Genomic DNA, 22,643 nt, shown 5'->3' with positions numbered 1-22,643 from the left:
GGAACAGGCTCAGGCGATATGACCCCACTGTTGGCACCTGAAGCATGTTGCCGAACGGAACTGGCAATCCTCTGGTTCATGCCCTTTTGCTCTACAGCGGTTGCACGAAATAAGCCATGGCCAGTTTCTTGGGTGATAAGACTGTCCTACCATCGCATGTACACTTCCTTCAGTGGCATGGCTGATTATCTGCTGCGTGCTTACTTCTGCCATTTTGTTTGATAGCATGATTTATTCTGCTTCACTCCTCATCAGCTGCGGCTTCGCAAGCAACTGTCGACGCACTTCTGTGCTTTGCAGCCCACAGATGATGTGATCTCACAGCATTCGATCCAATGTTGAGCCAAAATTGCATGCGTCCACTATCTTACGAATGGCAACTATGAAATCTTTGGCAGGTTTGCCTAGCAGCTGGTCGCATGTAAAGAACTTGTAAGACTGTGCTATCTCATTTCATAGTAGCGAAAAGTGTTGCTGCAACAAAGCTACCACTTGGGCATAAGAAAGTTCGTTCACCTTGTGGAGGTTCCACTCTGCATGCGGCTAGGGCTGAAGGCGAGCTCCGGATCTAGCCCCACGCAGTCGCTTTGTGTTACTCCCCAACCCGTAGCGCGGGAATCGCAGCTACATCGGGTTCGAACTAATAAGGCAACCAGAGGCGTCAACTGTGAGAAAGTTTATTGCTACCGGCAATAAAGAACACTGGCAGAGGGACGTCCTCTCTGTAATAGTAATAAATAGGCTGGCCTCGTTGCCCGGGATAGTCAGGCAACGTGGTCACTCACGGGTTCTGGCAGGTACTCCAGTCCGGCAGGTTAGGGGTCCAGCCTCAGAGAGAGAGGGTCTCCCCCGGTCGTGCTGTTTTGTACCTTCTTACCTGGGCGAGGGGGATGTCCTCCTCGCCCGTCAGCTATCTGCCCGCAAGTCAGGGAGGAAGGGCGCGCGCGCGTCGCGAGAGCGAGGGAGAATCGGGAGAGGGCATAGTGCGCCTCTCCCCTGTCTATGCCGGCTCTCGACGCGACGGCGCGGGGGAAGATGGGCGCGTGTGCTCCCCACAACCTTGTCTGGTGTCCATCGACCACAGAGTACATCCACGGTGTGGGTAGTCAGTGCTGCACCCAACAGGGCCTGCTTCTTCTTGTCGTCTGTGATGCCATCACCTTCAAAGAAGGCCTCCAGTCGAACTTGGTAACCTGGCTACTTGTCGTTCGTCTCGTCAAACTGCGGCGGGCTGGCATATCTTCTCATGGTGACGAAGGCTGTGGCATACTAAGAGGGCGGCCTGTTGTCATCCCATCCCTGTCGCCACTGAAGAACACGCACCATACACGGTGGTAGCTGGGCCAAGACAATGTTTATTGCTTTGATGTGTATTAATATAGGCGTTGTGTGAGATTGTTAGTGAGGGTGTGGGAAAAGGAAGAACAGCAGTGATAACTGCTGCCATATGCTCGCGTGACGTCAACCCGATATAGCACTTTTGGGGTGCGATCTTGTACGCGTTCCAAAATAGAACGGAGGCGGTTCGTTCTTCACGTCACAAAATAGGCGGTATGTTCTGTTCCGTTCGTCCGATAGCAGACGACACGGAATGATTCACAGCAGATATCACGTCACAATTGACGTCATGGTGTTCGGCACAGTTTAAATTGACGAATCGTATTTGGCTCAGTTAAATGAACTGCCTCCGTTCTATGTTGGAATGCGTACAAGATTGCACCCTTGGTGCATGTTAGCATTCTTAGGATGCTTCACGCACTTTTTGGGGGCTATCTGTGTATCTATCTATGTATGCTCGTATCTAATTGTTTTGCCATGGTCGAATGGGTAGTGCATTGGGCTTCTGTGCTGAGGTAATGTAGTTCGATACCAGCCATGGCACCAACATAGGTCGAGGATTATGTGGGGACATAACATATTGCCACCATTGAAACGAGTGATGTATGAGGTGCGTACTGCAGCGGCACTCCTCTTTCGCACTTTCCTAAGAATACTCGATCCCATCTAGCACCATTGCCATGAAGCCTGCGCATAGCCTCTGAAATGCATGACGCACCAGTGCGCACAAACTTTGTGAAATGTGTCGTGGCAACCGAGCTCTTCTCTTGTGCTTCTTTCTGGATGTGCTGTGCCATCTAGTGGCATTGACGAGAAGTTCACAGCTGACCTAGCTCCAAGACGAGAAGCAAGGTGCACTGTTGCCTGCAAAAGCTGAGATTTGCTCCCTCGCTTGCCACACAGTCTGAGGTTTATTGAAGAGCGGCACATACCGAGGTGCATTCATGGCCCCACTTGCTAAAGCGTTGGTGGGAAAGGCGTTCATTCACAAGCAGCATCTACTCGGTGCATTCGTGGCACAGCGTGCTGATGCATTTGGTTGCGGTTCCTGAGGAACCCTTGTGACGCGAGTTTGATTCCGCTCTGCATGGGAGAAATTTAAGGGATCCTTTCCGTCATCGTAGAGCGGCACATTCCCAGTGGCACAGACCTGGTTACCCTCTGGCATCAAAGACGCAAGGAACCAACTCGTGCAAAAGGTGTAGTGTATCACATTCCCCTTTCCTGCGGGAAGTGGTACATTGGCCAAATAGGACGGTATTTGAACAACCAATCAATGGACCATAGAACTTCTTTGAAAGGGCAGCTGTCGTCTAATGTGTGCCTACATTGCAATGAGTGTAAGTGCAAACCGTTGCTAAAGGAAACCAAGGTGCTGTCAAGACACAAAGATAGGATAGCGAGGGAGATTGCTGAAGCATCCTTTATTCATAAGTCTGGTGACATGTGCATGGTGAGGCCGTCGGTGAGTCTACTTGAACTATAAATTGATTATTTAAGCACTAGTCTTTAAGGTGCAACACGTGTTTATGCCAGCGTATTTATGCCAGGTTATATATTTAGCTTGTTTTTCAAAATAAACCATTAGAGAGTTTTAGTTGAGCGCGTTTACGCTCCGCTAAGCAGTTAAGCGGAGCGGAAGCGCGAATGCGCATGCGCCGTCTGCTTAGCCGTAAGCGGGCTAGTGGAGCGAGGAACACGGTCTGCTTAGAAGCTGCCTGAGCGGAGCGTGCCTTGCAGCGCTTTGGCTAGCGTTGGCGTCAGAACGGATTGGATTCGATGCAAAAAGCAAGCGCGCTGGCTAACAGGTGGCGTTCCCCAAGACGGCGCTTTATTTTGCATTGGATAAAATGAACCGGTAACGCATTACAAGCGCACGTCTAGACACTTCATGGATGAATAGTTATATATATACATATATACGTTTTACTGTATAAGAGTGATCATAAGGTGTTTTTATTTTCTTTCATTACCCTGAATTTGGCCAGGGGGCGCTGCAACTACGAAAGGTTCGCTCTGCTACGCTAAACGTGTAACTAAAACGTGAAAATCGCCCGCCGCTCCGCTGTGGCTTAGCGGGGCAGCTCGGAGCGGAGCGTACCGTAAAGACGCTCAACTAAAACACTCTATTGTTACTAGTCTGCACTTGTTCGCATTTTCTATCTCGTCTCTGTTCGTCTGCGCCATTCTTCCTTGAACAAGAATGTTACTGGCACTATATTGTAAAGGGTCCTTGTGGTGTATGCTCGGGCAACAGACTTCTGGTTCCCTAATTTTCCTCATCTCAAACCTCTGTGTATCACAAAATTTTTTCTGGTTTTTACATCTTTGGGTTAACAGGGCTGTGTTTAAGTAGCAGCTTCCTGGTAATGCAGTTTCCAACTACAAGTTAATAAAGCAGAATGGTTATGCAATGGAACCTCAGCTGCACAACAGGCAATTTCAGGCTGACTATAAATAGCACAAAGCTTTGCACAAACATTTAAATTATTCAGTAATTTGTGCATTTCTTTTGTTCTCATTTGCATATAAATTATGCATTCTGTGCACTTATTAAGTTCATTCATTACAGCATTCATCGTGAAGCTGTCTGTAACCACGTGGTAGTTGTTAATAAGGAGAGTTGGGAGTACAGGGGATTTAACCAATATCAGAAAATTTACGAACTCCTGACCTAGCCTTAGAAATAAGTAGTTGTGAGCATAGTTTCCGTCTATGTTTTTAAAGCAAAGCTTTCATTGCCGCTTCCTCTAGCTTTCTCACTGCATCTGCTGCTGCTGCTGCTGCTGCCTGGCACAATACGCCGGGGGGTGGTTCAGAGTGTTTGTATACATGACAGGACTGTGGCAGAGAGGAAAGGCGATGCAAGAAACTCGTTTCGACCTCTCCGTCGCATTGCTTGTGCACAATGCCCTCTGGGGCTCCCTGGGCATCACCACATTAGCCTCTTGACATCTGTAACTATTCGTGAACCCCCTGTAAAGCGTTGCAGATATTGCAGCGCTTCCCTTTCTACTATCATGTGAGTCCAGAGGAAAGGTAGATAGAACTGTACAGAGGAGGGAAGTGAAGAGGCAGTCCATAGAAGGAGGGGGGGAGGGGCCCTTCTATGAGAACCAGGAATGTCGAGAAATGTTACTATTATGGACACTATAGCGGTTGTGGGCAAATGGGATAAATTTAAGTTCAAGGTATGGTACGGCACATTTCTGCTATTTCTGAAAAATAAACGCCATACAAATTTGTCAAGCAGACAACTGACGCAGGGCATGCAGAAGCAGAGCTGCACTAAAGCGCACCGTAGGGTCTAGGTGCCACAACGGAAGGAGTCACAGGTTATATCAACACTTCTGTGCCCACTGCGGTAACTTTGTGGCTATGGGCATTGCTTGAGGCCATGGGTTTGATTCCGCCCGTGGCAGCCACATTTCAACGAAGGCGAAATAAAGAAATGCTTGTGCACTTTGTGTGATTTAGGGACACATTAAAGGACACCAAGAGTGCAGCGGTGGCGTAGAGGTAGAGTATCCGCCTCGCGTGCGAGAGGACCGTGGTTCGAATCCCGGTGCCGCGCAATTTTCCACCGGATTAAAAAAAAATCTGCATGTTGATAAAGTTGCATAAACAGGGCTGGAGTGCGACCTGATCCCGGTGACCAGAACCTTAACGCACTCCCTCACCAGAGCAGGATTGGCCACCCTGGTGCAGTACTTGGCCACAACGTCCTATATGAATGCAACAATCAAACCCCGGACCTCAGTCCCCAGCAGCTGCAAAGCAACTGACCACGGCAGTGGTCAGACCTGGGATGCAGCAGAGGGTGCTAAGAATACCTGGGTCCAAACAGGCCGTCATCGGAATCTGAAGCTGGCAACGTTTACTGTTAGAATATTATCTAGTCAGGCGAGTCTAGCAGTGCTATTGGAGGAATTAGAGGGCAGTAAACGTGATATAATAAGGCTCAGTGAAGTTAGGAGGACAAAAGAAGCATATACGGTGCTAAAATGTGCGCACATTCTGTGCACCTGGGGCTTAACCGAGAGACGAGAACTAGGAGTCGGATTCCTGATTAATAAGGGTATAGATGGTAACATATAGAAATTCTACAGCATTAACAAGAGGGTGGCAGGTCTTGTTGTGAAACTTAATAAGAGGTACAAATTGAAGGTTGTACAGGTCTACGCCCCTACATCCAGTCATGATGATCAGGAGGTCGAAAGCTTCTAAGAAGATGTGGAATCGGCGATGGGTAAAGTCAAAGCAACCCGCAGGGGCGTCTGCGTCAGCAGGCGTTTGGTGTGCTGCGACACCACGTACCCCCGAGCACACGAGGGTTGGACCCTCCCGCGTGTAGCCGTGTCCGGGGAAAGGGGGTCCTGGAGGTTGAGCCGATGCCGGGTGTTCGGACCTTTAAGGCCCCCCAGCGGAGGCGACACACCTCTTTGGCCTCTGCTTCACGTAGACGGCACCCCCGGACTGACCCACCCGGGGGAAATCGGTAGTTGCCTTTTCCTGTCTCTTTCTCCCTCCAATCTTCGTCTTTCTCTCACTTTTCATATTTCCTGTCCTCTATTTATTTTCGTGTTACTTCCGGCTTCGTAGGCAGCAAGGGTTAACCTTGTGCATTATATCCAGTCTTGGGTATATGTATTCGGTTATAGCGGGGTTGTACCGCTGGCGTGCGCAGAACTGAATGTTTTCCGTCCTGTGTCATCCTCTGGTTGGGCTCCATGGTCGGTGGTGGCCATCCCTGCCGAAAACACCATTCTACTAATGGCCACTTCTTTTCCCCGACTACCTGATCGCCCTCAGAAACGAGGGCGCACCGAAGATATTGTTACGGTGAAGAGAACGAAGAAGTTGGATTGGACTAGACGAAGACGAAGTCTGGCAGTTGCCTGAATGCCATATATGCCAGTTGTAAATATACGTTATTTTACACTCGTGGGCCTGCTTTCTTCCTGCAACATTTTGGTGGAAGGTGCGGGGTACAATCACGGAACTTCGCAGCGGGCGTCATCTACCTACTGCCACAATGGCACATCAACCGACACAAGCGACAACGCCTCAGCAGCCCGTGCCAACGGTCATCCTCACTCATCCGCGGGACCCAGGGACATTTTGTGGCATGGACAACGCCGACGTCGAGGACTGGCTTACCATGTACGAAAGAGTGTGCGACAACAACAGGTGGGATCCAACAATGATGCTAGCAAACGTCATATTTTACCTAAGAGGAACTGCGAGGCAATGGTACGACACACACGAAGCTGACCTAACGAGCTGGGATGTCTGCAAAGAAAAAATGCGAGACCTGTTTGGCATACCTGTCGGTCGTCAGCTGGCGGCAAAAAAAAAACTTGCGTGTCGCACTCAAACGTCCACAGAATCCTATGTCGTCTACATACAGGATGTGCTGGCCCTCTGTCGCAAGGCTGATAAGAACATGACCGAAGCAGACAAGATTGGTCACATATTGAAAGGTATTGCAGACGATGCCTTCAATCTCCTGATGTGCAAGGATTGTGCCACTGTGGATGCAATTGTAAAGGAGTGCCGGCGCTTCGAACAAGCGAAGGGCCGCCGCGTCGCTCAGACTTTCGACCGATTGCCCAATACCGCCGCGACATCTTCTTGCGAAGACTCGCCGCGCTTCGTTCAGCCCACAGGACCGGAAGAAATCACGCGCATCGTTCGCCGTGAGCTTGAGGCCATGGCTCCAGCTCCAGTCCGTTCTGACTGTCGGGAAAGCGTACCCGCTATCTCCCTTATACAAGCGGTCGTTCGGGAGGAAATAGCAAGTTTGGGCATTCCATCTCTCTGCTCTGTCCGCCATACAAACACCTACCAGATTTCTCCGGCCGCTCGCTCCTAGACGCGAAGCTTTCCGCCCCCTCGTCGCAACCCAGCTGACTGGCGCACAGCGGATGATAAACCTATCTGTTTTAATTGTTCCGGTATTGGACACATCGCCCGTCATTGCCGCAACCATTGGTCGTCGCCTCCTCGGTGGTTGTCTCCGAGTCACTACCGCCAAGTACCAGACAATCATACTTTCTCGCCCTATACGCCGACTAGGAACATCAACGCCGACAGTGCTCCACCAAGATCCAGCCGCTCCCCGCCTCCGCAAGGTCGTAGGTCCCGTTCGCCTTTGTTCACCGCTCTTCGTCCCCTTCTGCAACCGGTCGCTTCACTTCGTGAAACTAGGCGGTGCAGCTCCTGGAGGTGAAGCTGCAACACCGATCCGGCCCACAATTCCTCTGTTGACCCTGCCTACATGTGGAAACCTACTGGACATTGAAGTTGATGGCGTTCCTGTTCGATCTCTTGTTGACACAGGAGCGCAGCTTTCAGTTATGAGCGCTGCTCTCCGCCGAAAGCTCAAAAAGGTTCTGACACCCGCTGTACCGTGCACTGTGTGAGTCGCCGATGGGAGTACTTCACCTGTCCTTGGAATGTGCACAGCATGTGTGACCATTGGGGCCCATTATGCCGTTGTTCTATTTATCGTCCTTGAACACTGTCCACACGACCTAATTCTCGGCCTCGACTTCCTTTCGAAACACTCTGCCCAAATTGACTGCTCTGCAGGTGTTGTACAGTTGGATCTGTCACTTCCTGCTGACGCAACAACTTGTGTTTCACACCGCTTATGTTCTGCTGAGTTTGCAAAGCTGTCTCCACAAGCGGCTACAAATGTCCTCCTGACGTCCTGTCCTCCCGTACCTGATGGCGAGTACGTCGTGTTGCCGCTTACTGACGTGGTTTTGTCGCGCAATATTGCCCTACCGAGCACCTTAATCTGGATCCGCGAAAACTGCGCTCGCGTGCCCATCTTCAATTTTGGATTTTCATCGCATGTGCTGCCACACGGTATCGCCATAGTGCATATCACTCCTTTGGAAGAATTTGAGATTTCTTCTTTGACCTCTGAATCCTTCGTCAGTACCAGCGGACCTTTGTCACTCACTCCTCCGTACTCGACGCCTGCGAACGATGTTTCTAAGATGATCGCCCCTGACCTTTCTTCCAAGCAAACAACAGCTCTTCGTCACCTCCTGTCATCTTTTCGGGACATCTTTGATTTGGACGACCGTCTACTTTCTGTTGTCACGAATCGCATCAACACCGGTGACGCCAGCCCCATTCATAGGCGGCCATATCATGTCTCCACAACAGAAAGGGCCATCATACAGGAATAAGTAGACAGGATGATGGACAAGGACATCATTGAACCTTCCAGTAGCCCGTGGGCATCACCGGTTGTCTTAGTAAAGAAAAAAGATAACTCGTGGCGCTTCTGCGTTGACTACCGTCACCTCAACAGGATAACAAAGAAGGATGTTTATCCCCTGCCGCGCATTGATGATGCTCTTGACTGCCTTCACGGATCCCAATACTTTTCATCGATTGACCTCCGCTCCGGCTATTGGCAGATTAGCGTCGATGAGATGGACCGCGAGAAAACGGCCTTCGTCACACCGGACGGTCTGTACCAATTTAAAGTCATGCCATTTGGATTATGCAATGCACCAGCTACATTCGAGCGCATGATGGACTCTCTCTTGCGCGGCTTAAAGTGGTCTACATGCCTCTGTTACCTCGACGATGTGATTGTGTTTTCGCCGGACATTGAGAGCCACCTGCTGCGCCTCACAACCATACTCTTCGTGTTTCGCAGGGCTGGCCTTCAGCTAAACTCCTCCTAGTGCCATTTCGGTCGCCGTGAAATTAATATGCTCGGCCATCTCGTAAACGCCGCCGGTATCCAACCTGATCTACAGAAAGTTCACGCCGTGCGAAATTTTCCTGTACCTTGTTCAACAAACGATGTCCGTAGTTTTCTGGGCTTATGCTCTTATTTCCGGCGATTTGTGAAAAATTTTGCCGACATCGCTCACCCTCTCACTGACCTTCTTAAGAAAGATGTCTCTCTCTCTTGGGGACCTCTGCAGGAGAAAGCCTTTTCTACCCTGATTGAGCGGCTTACAACTTCCCCAATTCTGTCACACTTTGACGCTTCTGCGCCCACTGAGGTACGAACTGACGCGAGTGGCCTCGGCGCTGTCCTCGCTCAGCGTCAACAGGGCCAAGACCGTGTCATCGCTTACGCTAGCCGCCTTCTTACCATGTCCGAGCGAAATTACTTCATTACCGAGAGAGAATGTCTCGCGCTCGTATGGGCGGTCGCGAAATTCCGGCCGTACCTTTTCGGTTGGAGCTTCTGCGTCGTAACCGATCATCACGCCCTCTGCTGGCTCTCCTCTTTGAAAGACCCGACTGGACGACTTGCACGTTGGGCGTTGCGTCTACAGGAATATACATTTTCTATTATGTATAAGTCAGGGCGCCTGCATAAAGACGCTGACTGCCTGTCCCACAATCCCGTAGATCAACCAGACGATACCGATGCAGACTCGGACATCAGTGTTCTATCCATCTCCGACTTCCTCCATATTGGCGACGAGCAGCGCAAAGATCCTGTTATTCGAACACTTATGGAACGCCTAAGCACCTCGCCCAATGACCCGTCCCTCCGCATGTTCACCTTGCGCGATGGAACTTTATACCGTCGTAGCGTTTGTCCTGATGGCCCGGAGCTCCTTCTAGTCGTTCCCAAGCACCTTCGACTAGCCGTGCTCCAGCAACTTCACGACGCTCCTACTGCTGGACTTCTTGGCATCACTCGTACATACGACTGCCTGCGGCGCCGCTTCTTCTGGCCCGGCATTTATCGCTCTGTGCGCCGTTATGTCACTTCTTGCGACCTGTGTCAGCGCCGGAAGACGCCTGCTACGCCTCCCACTGGTTTGCTTCAACCAATCGATATCCCCACAGAGCCTTTCTTTCGTGTGGGCCTAGACCTCCTGGGCCCCTTTCCAATTTCTATCAAAGGCAACACATGGATTGCTGTAGCAGCCGATTATGCCACGAGATATGCCATCGCGCGAGCGCTACTAACCAGCTGCGCTACAGATGTCGCAGACTTCTTACTATACGACGTCATCCTGCACCACGGCGCCCCTCGCCAGTTGCTGACGGATCGCGGCCGCTACTTTTTATCGAAGGTCGTCGATGACCTGCTCCGTTCCTGCGCAACAGAACACCAGATTGCTACCGCGTACCACCCTCAAACGAACGGCCTCACCGAACGACTCAACCGCACACTAACTGAAATGCTGGCCATGTACGTTTCCGACGATCACCGTGACTGGGACGTCGCTTTACCATACATCACTTTCGCATACACCTCGTCCCGTCATGACACTGCCGGATTTTCACCATTTTACCTTTTGTATGGCCGCGACCCCACCTTGCCCTTTGACACGTTGCTACCTTCCGCAGTACAATCACCCAGCACTGGTTACGCTCTCGATGATATTGACTTAGCCACCCAGGCCCGAGATGTCGCCCGTCATCGCCTCACAGCCTCGCAAGCTTCTCAAAAGCGACGCTACGACCTTCGGCACCGAGACTACCATTTTTCACCTGGTTCCCTTGTCCTTCTCTGGATGCCTTCACGTCGCGTTGGCTTGTCGAAAAAACTACTTTCCCGGTATTCTGGTCCGTACCAGATCTTACGCCAACTGTCCGACGTGACATACGAGATCACCCCAGTCGTTCAGCCTTCAGTGCATCGCAACGTCACCAGCGATGTTGTTCACGTAGCCAGGCTTACGCCAACTGTCTTACGCCAACTGTCCGACGTTACATACGAGATCGCCCCTGTCGGTCAGCCTTCAGTGCATCGCAACGTCACCAGCGATGTTGTTCACGTCGCCAGGCTTAAGCCCGATGTACCCCCATGAAGTGAGGCTCTATAATCTGCTCCGAGACGGAGCTACTCCACCGGGAGGGTGATGTTACGGTGAAGAGAACGAAGAAGTTGGATTGGACTAGACGAAGACGAAGTCTGGCAGTTGCCTGAACGCCATATACGCCAGTTGTAAATATACGTTATTTTACACTCGTGGGCCTGCTTTCTTCCTGCAACAATATTTTCCAATTTCTTGGAAACAAACTGCCAAACTTCCCCCGATTCCATGTAGTTCATTCAGACAAACCTGAAAAGACCATGAGAATGATTTCTCCTTTCCTAGTGTCTAAGAATCTCAGTGAAACTCTTGGTGCAGGCTATAAAGCAACGAAAATGGCTAGCAGCGATCTCCTTCTGGAACTCCGCGATCCGAAACAGCTTGAAAATCTTCCTAAAGTTCAGTCATTTGGGGAAATCCCAGTAACAATAACCCCACACCGAACTATGAACACCAGCCGTGGTGTTGTTTCTGACAACGATTTGATGGAGTTAACAGAAGTAGAACTGCTTGAAGGCTGGAGTGAGCAAAACGTGATCAATGTCAAAAGAATCATGCTAAGGCGTGACGGGAAAAAAATAAAAACCAAGCATCTTGTACTGACTTTCTCCTCAAGCATTCTGCCTGAGACACTCGAGGCCGGCTATGTAAAGCTACGAGTCAGGCCGTATGTTCCAAATCCCCTCCGCTGCTTCAAATGCCAGCATTTCGGCCACAGTTCCCAGAACTGCCGAGGCCGGCCGACATGTGCAAAATGTAGTTCCCGTGACCATGCCGCTGAAACATGCGAAAACGCTACACACTGCGTGAACTGTGATGGCGAGCATGCCGCATACTCGCGGTCATGCCCGTCTTGGAAGAAAGAAAAAGAAATAGTTACTATCAAAGTAAAGGAAAACATATCGTTCAAAGAGGCACGCAGGCGGGTAGCATACCTTCCAACACCAGCTTTGCCGAAGGGGCACGTCAGGGGGCAGTGCCACAACAGTCTCCGGCGGCTGTCCGACCCACACCCAGTGAGGCGACAGTGACGCCATCCGCCCCCCCGGCAGTTGCAGCTAGCACTGCTATGCCAAACCAGCAAATGGGGCCATTGACCCCGAAGGTGGGCGCAGCCGAGGCTGCTCCAACCTCCCCGGCCCCTTCCAGCGCCGGCAACGGCCGGCGCAGCCAAATTCCTCAGGGAACCCCATCGACCTCCGGGCTGGGGGGCGCAGGGGTCTTGCCCTCCAAGGCAGGACTCTCTCTTGTAACTTCTCGCTCGCAAGAGCACGTGTCCGGCGCCTCACAAGAGGCAATGGACACTACACCTGTCCTCAAGGCGCACCAAACGCCTAAGGAGCGGCGAGGCTCCCTCGAACGCTCCAGAAAGGGCAGAACCCCAGTTACAGGGCCTCGAAAGAGCTCTGTAACCTAAGGCATCACCTCCGTTTCCGTAAACACAGCACCAATTTTTCTTTAAATATGGATACACAAATTATTCAATGGAATGTCAGAGGTCTTCTTAGGAATCTCGATGATGTGCAAGAACTTATCTATAAACACAATCCAAAAGTGCTGTGTTTACAGGAAACACACTTAAAATCAAAATACACAAACTTTCTTCGACAGTATGTTACTTTTCGCAAAGATCGCGATGACGCTGTCGCATCATCGGGCGGTGTTGCAATTGTAATTCAAAAAAGCATAGCCTGTCAACGTTTACAACTACGAACAGCTCTTGAGGCAGTGGCAGTTCGAGTTGTTCTGCTAAACAAACTTATCACTATTTGCTCGCTTTATATACCTCCACACTACAAACTAAGCAAACATGAATTTCATTCCTTTATAGATGAATTGCCGGAACCATATGTTGTTCTTGGCGATTTCAATGCACATAACTACCTGTGGGGCGACCCTCGTATAGATGCGTGAGGACGTCTTGTTGAACAGTTCCTTTTTTCTTCTGGTGTATGCCTGTTGAATAAGAAGAAACACACATATTACTCTCTTGCAAACAGAACCTATTCTTCAATAGATCTTAGCATAGTCTCCCCGTCTGTACTGCTTGAACTTGAATGGGAAGTTACCGACAACCCTTACGGCAGTGACCACTTCCCTATACTGCTAAGGTCACCTAAAGAAAACGAATATCCTCCACAAGCTCCTAGGTGGAAGATTGAGACAGCTGATTGGGAGAAATTTCGAACTCTCACTAGCATCTCATGGGCTGACATGTCTTCTTTAGAAATTGATGCTGCGGTGGAGTATCTGACAACATTCATAATAGACGCCGCATCAAAATGCATATCCGAAGTGAGTGGTTTAGCATGCAAACGGCGCGTCCCGTGGTGGAACGACGAATGTAGAACCGCCCGTAAGAAACAAAACAAAGCGTGGGGGTTGCTACGCACCTCTCCCACTGTGGAGAATCTTATTAACTTTAAAAAAGCAAAATCCGAAGGCAGGAGAACGCGCCGACAGGCCAGAAGAGAGAGTTGGCTGAAGTTTTTATCGAGTATTAACTCGTTTAGAGACGAGGCCAAAGCCTGGAACAGGGTTAATAGGATTAGAGGGCGGCAAACATATTCACTCCCTCTGGTAAACACACAAGGCGATACCCTGCAAGATCAGGCAGACTCACTTGGGGAGCACTTTGCGAGCGTGTCGAGCTCAACCCATTATTCTCAGTCCTTTCTCAAATATAAACAAATAGAAGAATGTAAGCCAATAATTAGAAAATCCAGACGGAATGAACCCTATAACCGCCCTTTCAGTATTGCCGAGTTAAGATCTGCCTTGAACACATGCAAAAGCACTGCACCGGGACCTGACAGAGTCATGTATGATATGATCAGAAACTTACATATCGACACACAAGTTACACTACTCACACTTTACAACACTATTTGGACTGCGGGATATCTCCCATCTCCATGGAAAGAGGCGATTGTGGTTCCTGTCCTGAAGCAGGGAAAAGACCCCTCCTTGGCAGCAAGTTATCGTCCGATAGCTCTTACGAATTGTCTGTGTAAGCTCTTTGAAAAAATGATTAATCACAGACTCATACACTTCCTTGAATTCAACAATATACTCGATCCCTATCAGTGTGGCTTCAGGCAAGGGCGGTCAACAACAGATCATCTTGTGCGCATTGAAGGATACATTCGCGATGCCTTCGTACACGAACAGTATTTCCTCTCGATATTCCTCGATATGGAGAAGGCATATGATACAACATGGCGCTACGGGATCTTGCGAGACTTGTCGGGAATGGGCATGTGTGGAAATATGTTGAAAATAATTGAAAGCTATTTGTCCAATCGTACCTTCCGTGTAAAAGTTGGCAATGCACTGTCACGTCCCTTTACCCAGGAAACTGGTGTACCCCAGGGAGGCGTGCTCAGCTGCACTCTCTTTATCGTTAAGATGAACACACTACGTGCTTCACTACCACCTGCCATTTTTTTTTCCGTATACGTAGACGATATACAAATAGGCTTCAAATCCTGCAACCTCACAGTATGCGAAAGACAGGTACAGCAGGGCTTAAACAAAGTGTCCAAATGGGCAGACCAAAACGGATTTAAGGTCAACCCCCACAAAAGTTCTTGTGTTCTCTTCACAAGAAAGAGAGGCCTGGTCCCAGATCCTTATGTAGAACTGGGCGGACAACAAATTCCTGTCAACAAAGAACACAAATTCCTAGGTGTTATTCTTGACTCCAGGCTCACTTTCATTCCTCACATAAAACATCTTAAAGAAAAAATGTCTTAGAACAATGAACTTACTTGAAATCCTATCCCACACAACGTGGAGTAGTGACAGACAGTGTTTATTGAATATTTACAAGAGCCTAGTTCGATCACGGCTAGATTATGGTGCCGTAAGATATCACTCTGCCACACTGAGCGCACTTAAGATGTTAGACCCCGTTCACCATCTGGGTATCCGTCTGGCCACTGGCGCATTTAGAACAAGCCCTGTTGAAAGTCTATATGTAGAGTCAGATGAGTGGCCACTCCATCTTCAGAAAACAAACATCAGCTTAATGTATTTTCTCAAGGTTCGCTCTAATAAGGAACATCCGTGTTTCGCAACTGCTAACGACTATACGTGTGAAACACTTTTTCATAATAAACCCTCTATGAGACTTCCTTTCTCACTGCGTGCAAGAGAACTTAGCATGGAAATGGATGTCCCAGTTCTCGAACAACGCCTAATGCCTCCAGCTAAGCTATTACCGCCCTGGGAGTGGCAACTGATAGAGTGTGACACATCCTTTGTAGAGGTCGCTAAACATGCGATAGAGACACATATCAAAATGCATTTCTTGGAGCTCCAGTACAAGTACTCATGCACAGAGTTTTACACAGACGCTTCTAAGTCGCATGCCGGGGTGTCCTACGCAGCCATTGGTCCATCCTTCTCGGAATCTGGTGTACTGCACCCTGAAACAAGTATATTTACGGCTGAGGCCCATGCACTATTGTCGGCTTTGAAACATATCAGAAAATCAAATATTCAAAAAACTATTTTATTTACAGACTCCTTAAGCGTCGTAAAAGCCTTGAAGTAAACACAGAACACAGAACACAGAAACACAGAAACCCCGTAATTACTGAGCTCTATTCCATTCTCTGTAGAGCGTATATGTCTAACCAGCATATCATTATATGCTGGGTGCCTGGACATAGGGGCATCGAGGGTAATGTTCTAGCAGACCAGATGGCCACATCAATTTTATTGCATACAGTTAATCCTACTGCTTCGGTCTCTATCACAGACCTGAAGCCTTTTTTAAGAAGGAAAGTGCGAAACCACTGGCAACGTAAATGGTATGCAGAAGTAAATAACAAACTGCACGTGATAAAGCCACAGTTAGGATTCTGGCCCTCTGTAACAAAATCACGCCGAACAGATGTCCTATTCTGTCATCTCAGAATAGGACACACATTCGGCACCCATAGTTTTCTACTCACCGGAAATGACCCTCCAACCTGCGGTAGATGCGGGGAGAGGCTTACCATCCTCCACGTCCTCCTAGAGTGCCGGAAAGCCGAATCTGAAAGAAGGAAACATTTTCCCTTAGCATACCGGCAGCACATTCCCCTTCATCCAGTAATGTTACTCGGCCCAGAACTGCTATTTGACACCAACGCAGTGCTAAGTTATCTGAAAGATGTTGTGTTGCATGTTGTTAGCCCCACATGTTCGTAGCATTTCCTCTCTTCAGAGGATGGCGCTGTGATTGTTCTTTCGTATAGCACGTGCCTCTAGGCCCTTGTGTTTCAAGGGCTCCGGCGAGGCAACAGTGCTCCAGGTATTTTAACCATCTCATATATTTTCTATTCTGCGTCATTCTTTTACGATGGATTTTAATGTTCATAGTATTCGTCATTTGTCATCGCCATAATTTTATAGCAAGTAGATTTTAGGTACTTTACAGCGACTATTTTTAGGCCACTTTACAGCCAAGTCACATCTTCCATAATACATCGTCAGCATTACCACTTGTCATGGCGCTCTTTGGCCAAACCTGGCCCTTGCGCCACAAAACACCACACATCATCATCATCAAAGTCAAAGCAAAATACACTCTATTGATGGGCGACTTCAACGCCAGGGTAGGCAAGAAGCAGGCTGGAGACAAATCAGTGGGGGAATATGGCATAGGCTCTAGGAATAGCAGGGGGGAGTTATTAGTAGAGTTTGCAGAACAGGATAATATGCGGATAATGAATACCTTCTTCTGCAAGCAGGATAGTCGAAAGTGGATGGGGAGGAGCCCGAATGGCGAGACCAGAAATGAAATAGACCTTATACTCTGCGCTAACCCTGGCATCATACAAGATGTGGACGTGCTCGGCAAGGTGCGCTGCAGTGACCATAGTATGGTAAGAACTCGAATTAGCCTAGACTTCAGGAGGGAACGGAAGAAACTGGTACATAAGAAGTTGATCAATGAGTTAGCGGTAAGAGGGAAAATAGAGGGATTCCGGATCAAGCTACAGAACAGGTATTCGGCTTTAACTCAGGAAGAGGACCTTAGTGTTGAAGCAATGAACGACAATCTTGTGGGCATCATTAAGGAGTGTGCAATGGAAGTCGGTGGTAACTCCGTTAGGCAGGATACCAGCAAACTATCGCAGGAGACGAAAGATCTGATCAAGAAACGCCAATGTATGAAAGCATCTAACCCTACAGCTAGAATAGAACTGGCAGAACTTTCGAAGTTAATCAACAAGCGTAAGACAGCTGACATAAGGAAGTATAATATGGATAGAATTGAACATGCTCTCAGGAATGAAGGAAGCCTAAAAACAGTGAAGAAGAAACTAGGAATTGGCAAGAATCAGATGTACGCGTTAAGAGACAAAGCCGGCAATATCATTACTAATATGGATGAGATGGTTCAAGTGGCTGAGGATTTCTATAGAGATTTATACAGTACTAGTGGCACCCTCGACGATAATGGAAGAGAAATTAGTCCAGAGGAATTCGAAATACCAAAGGTAACGCCGGAAGAAGTAAAGAAAGCCTTGGGAGATATGCAAAGGGGGAAGGCAGCTGGGGAGCATCAGGTAACAGCAGCTTTGTTGAAGGATGGTGGGCAGATTGTTCTCGAAACACTGGCCACCCTGTATACGCAGTGCCTCATGGCCTCGAGCGTACTGGAATCTTGGAAGAACGCTAACATAATCCTAATCCATAAGAAAGGGGACGCCAAAGACTTGAAAAATTGTAGACCGATCAGCTTGCTGTCCGTTGCCTACAAAGTATTTACTAAGGTAATCTCAAAAATAGAATCAGGAACATTTCAGACTTCTGTCAACCAAAGGACCAGGCAGGATTCCATTAGGGCTACTCAACAATGGACCATATTCAGATTATCAATCTATCAATCAGCTGATAGAGAAATGTGCGGAATATAACCAACCATTATATATAGCTTTCATTGATTACGAGAAAGCGTTTGATTCAGTCAAAACCTCAGCAGTCATGGAGGGATTACGGAATGAGGGTGTAGACGAGCCGTATCTAAAAATCTATAGCGGCTCCACAGCAACCGTAGTCCTCCATAAAGAAAGCAACAAAATCCCAGTGAAGAAAGGCGTCGGGCAGGGAGATGCGATGTCTCCAATACTATTCGCAGCTTGTTTACAGGAGATATTCGGAGACCTAGATTGGGAAGAATTGGGGATAAGAGTTAATAGAGAATACCTTAGCGCAGTAAAAGCTCATTAATTCGAATTCCGCGGGGATGCTATGAAAATTCGAATTATACAAAATTTGAACAAATGAAAATCAGAGAAAAAGATCGCTCGGTTAAGGCGCGTATATAGTATGACGTGGTGTGAGCACGCGCACACACGCTACGTCACGTTGGCGTGAACAACGTCTATACTTCGAAGCACTGGCGCAGCCAACGTAACCGGACGCGGCCAGCGCGGCCCGGCGTCGAGATGGCTCTTGCTCCATCCGCGCGTTCGTCGCGCTGACTGGGGCGGAGAAAAAAAAAATGTTGCAGACTCGCGCGAAAAGCGAAGCATCGATTGCGATAGAAAATTAGTCGATATATGCTATACAAAGTAAGGATAATAGTTTTATCGGGCGTATAAACTTGTAAGCATTCGCTTACTAAATAAATTAACAAGCACTGCGTCACGCGCGCACAGGTAAGCATGAACGCATCTCGCTCGATGACCGCGGAAACTCGCTGAAAAACGCTGGAGTGAGGACTCGCTGCAGTAGCAGCGAGCGAATTGACGTTCGTACAGCTCTGGCTTCAACACAAACGAAACGTAGAAAGCACATCGCATATGAAGCTACCGGCACTACGCGCACTCTGCAAACATCGCAGATCGCTTTGAAGATGAGGCCCACGTGGGCGCGCACTTTGGCCACGTCGCAGATCTGTTTCAAGGTGCAACGCCCGCATGGCTGCCAGTGGCCGCGCCGTAAGCAGCAGCCGCCGTAGGGTGCCTCGATGCGCGCGCCCTCTCGCACAGTGGCGGAGGGGAGCGCACGCAACGAGGCACCCTACCCACCCTACAGCCGCCGAAGATCGTCCTCCCGTCCCTCCCTCGCCTCACCCCCCCTGCCTCGCGCGCGACAAGAGAGGGCGCGCTCCGCCCCACCTTCCCCTCTCGCGCACGCGAGATTGAGCCGCATTCGCCGGCTCACCCTCGCACGCTCGTACACAAAGAACACGGCGCGCAGCGACGGTGTAATCGTCCTTGCTCAGCACAATGTGTTGGCGGGCTAGTTGGTGCGAATCCATGAATACTTTGTTTAGCGCAAAAAGACAGACACAAGAAAGACGACATTCCTGTCGTCTATCTTGTGTCTGTCTTCTTGCGCTAAACAAAGTATTCATGGAATCGTCCTTGCCGCTGATCGAAAAAGCAAAGCTGCGCGACCCGCGCGGCGACGCCAACGTGCACCCGCGCACTAGCACTCTCCCCATCCACGATGATGCGGAGTTCGAATTATCGGCGGCGGTGCAGATTTCAGTGTGAATAAGCGGGATGTGTTACATATTGCTTTCAATACCTTGTTGGACGGACCGCGGCGACTACTTCGAATTATCCGAAATTTCGAATTAACGAGTAGTGAATTAAGGAGCTTTTACTGTAACTTGCGATTTGCTGATGATATTGCCTTGCTTGGTAACTCAGGGGACGAATTGCAATGCATGCTCACTGACCTGGAGAGGCAAAGCAGAAAGGTGGGTCTAAAAAAAATTAATCTGCAGAAAACTAAAGTAATGTTTAACAGTCTCGGAAGAGCACAGCAGTTTACGGTAGGTAGCGAGGTACTGGAATTGGTGAGGGAACACATATACTTAGGGCAGGCAGTGACCACGTATCCGGATAATGAGACTGAAATAATCAGAAGAATAAGAATAGATTGGGGTGCGTTTGGCAGCCATTCTCAGATCATCAACAGCAGGTTGCCATTATCCCTAAAGAGAGAAGTGTACAACAGCGGTGTCTTACCAGTACTTGACGAAGTAGTTCTGCGGAAACCCGCAAGGTGAAGAGAAGTAATTGATAAAGGGAAAATCAGACATCCACCCATTTGTAGCAATTGCTACAAAGGAAACCCATACGGGTTCCTTGAAAGAAAAGCCTCAGAGTTGAAGGAAAATTCGTCCTGGTCCGGGACTCGAACCTGGGACCACCGCCTTTCCGGGGCAGCCGCTCTACCATCTGAGCTAACCAGGTGGCTAGCAGATGGCAGGGCGAAGTCGAATTTGTCAACAACACGAAGCAAAGGATGTAAGCATCTGCTAGCCATCTAATAATGCACACTAATACAACCATGCAATTATTTGTATTGCTAATCAAATGCATAATGTTGCACCATTTTCGACTTTCATTCTGTTTGATGTTTGCTGCACTTCCGACATGCCTTACCACTCCTTTTTGTAAATCCCACAACGGCCTTGAAGGTACCAGAAAATAGGTAAATAACTAAATTAAGAAAAAGCCTCTATGTAGAATCAAATGAGTGATCACTCTACTTATAAAGGGCATATTTAAGTTATACGTACTTCCTGAAAGTCATTTCTAACTCGGAGCACCCGTGCTATTCTAGCATAAATGATACACCTGCCACACCATTTCGCAACCAACTCTCAGTGAGAAAGTTCTTATCACTTCGTGTAAAGAAGCTGTGTAAAGAAATGGGTGTCTCACTTCTAGAACTACTTCGTCACTAAGTGTTTGACGAAGTAGTTCTGCGGAAACCCGCAAGGTGGAAAGAAGTAATTGATAAAGGGAAAATCAGACATCCACCTGTTCGTAGCAATTGCTACAAAGGAAACCCATGCGGGTTCCTCGAAAGAAAAGCATCAGAGTTGAAGAAAAATTCGTCCGGGTCCGGGACTCAGACCAGGACGAATTACTTCAACTTGGAATTACTTCGGAATTACTTCTCTCCACCTTGCGGGTTTCCGCAGAACTACTTCATCAAACACGGCCAGTGACATCGTGGGGCGTGGTCCGGTACTGAAACAGTATCCGGGCAATCTACGTACGGAAATCCCCAGTCTGGCTCTTCTTGAGCTTGTCCTTGATGGTTTGCACCATCCGCTCGGCTGTACCATTTGAAGCAGGATGGTACAGTGGAACCATCATCTGGCTGATTCCGTTCTTCGTCAGCTAGGCCAGGTACTCTGTGCTGGCAAAAGCATGACCATTGTCGGACATGATGACATCCTGCAATCCCTGGGCGGTTAAGACCTGTTGTCGTGCTGCAATGGCCGCGCCTGCTGATGGAGTGGTGACAGGTAGAACCTGCTGGAGGTAGAATTGGGTGGAGGTAGAACCTCCACCCAATTCGAAAAGGCGTTCACCACCACCAGGAAGTAATGGCCCTTGAAGGACCCCCAAAATCCATATGTAGGTGGGACCAGGGTCTCTGTGGGAATGGCCAGAGCGTGATTTCCACATGACGTGACGCCCGCTGATGCTCCTGGCAGATCTTGCAGCTCTGCACCATGTGAGCCATGTCCTGGTCCTGGCCAGACCACCAAACATGGGACCGGGCCACCATCTTGGTCTTTTGCACACCAGGATGACCTCGTGCAGCAACTGCAGGACCCTGGACCGGAGACTTTGTGGGATCACCACCCTGGAACCCCACAATAGGCAGCCGTGCTGCAAGCTCACCTTGGTGGCCTTGTGGCTATAGGGCTGCTGGACCAATTCCTCCCCACGGGACACCACACCACCTTGTTGACCTGAGACAGGACTGGGTTCTGGCTGGTCGCTTGAGATACCGCAGATCTAGAGAGAACTTCTGGGTACGCGCGCTCCAGCATGAACACTTCAGCAGGTTCCGGAACAGCATCAGGCACCTCTGGCAGGGGCAGGCGGCTCAGGGCATCAGCAGGTTCCAGGTCCTTGTTCGGACGGTAAACCAGCTGGTGACTGCAAGCTGCCAGCCTCAAGGTCCAGCATACCATTCGAGGTGATGCCTGCACAGGAACTGCCTTGTCAGGCCCCAGCAGTCCCAACAGTGGCTTGTGGTCCGTGACCACCTCGAACTCCCAGCCCCACAGATACTGGTGGAAGCATTCGACACCGAACATGAGGGCCAAGCCTTCCTTGTCCAGCTGGCTGTAGCGTTGCTCTGCAGCATGAAGCTGATGAGAAGCAAACGACACAGGGTGTTCCTGGCCATCCTTGTCCCGGTGTGCCAGGACGACTCCCACGCCAAACAGCGATGCATCTACAGTAAGGACAACAGGCTTGGCGGGATCGAAGTGTACCAGCACTGGAGCCTTGTTGATTAGCTCGTTTCTGCGCTGGAAGGCTCGGTCCTGCTCCTTCTTCCAGACCCATTGCTGACCATCTCAAAGCAGATGATGCAGCGGCTGTAGATGTTCCAACAGGCTCGGCAGGAAAGTCCTGTAGAAGTTGATGAGGCCGAGGGAGCTCTGAAGCTCCTTCTTGTTCTAGGGCTTAGGTGCCTTGAGCACAGCATCAACTTTGCGGG

General features: G+C 49.3%; 1 protein-coding gene across 3 annotated transcripts in view; it reads left to right on the top strand.

Annotated features, from left to right (window-relative positions):
- Atg16 (Autophagy-related 16) overlaps positions 1 to 22,643 on the top strand; it is a 456,887-nt gene that overhangs the window by 338,811 nt on the left and 95,433 nt on the right. The window lies entirely within an intron of this gene.

This window comes from Dermacentor variabilis, chromosome 2, assembly GCF_050947875.1.
Source record: "Dermacentor variabilis isolate Ectoservices chromosome 2, ASM5094787v1, whole genome shotgun sequence".
Taxonomy (NCBI): domain Eukaryota; kingdom Metazoa; phylum Arthropoda; class Arachnida; order Ixodida; family Ixodidae; genus Dermacentor; species Dermacentor variabilis.
The sequence above is the reverse complement of the archived record's forward strand: the minus strand, read 5'-3'. Positions and strand labels throughout refer to the sequence as shown.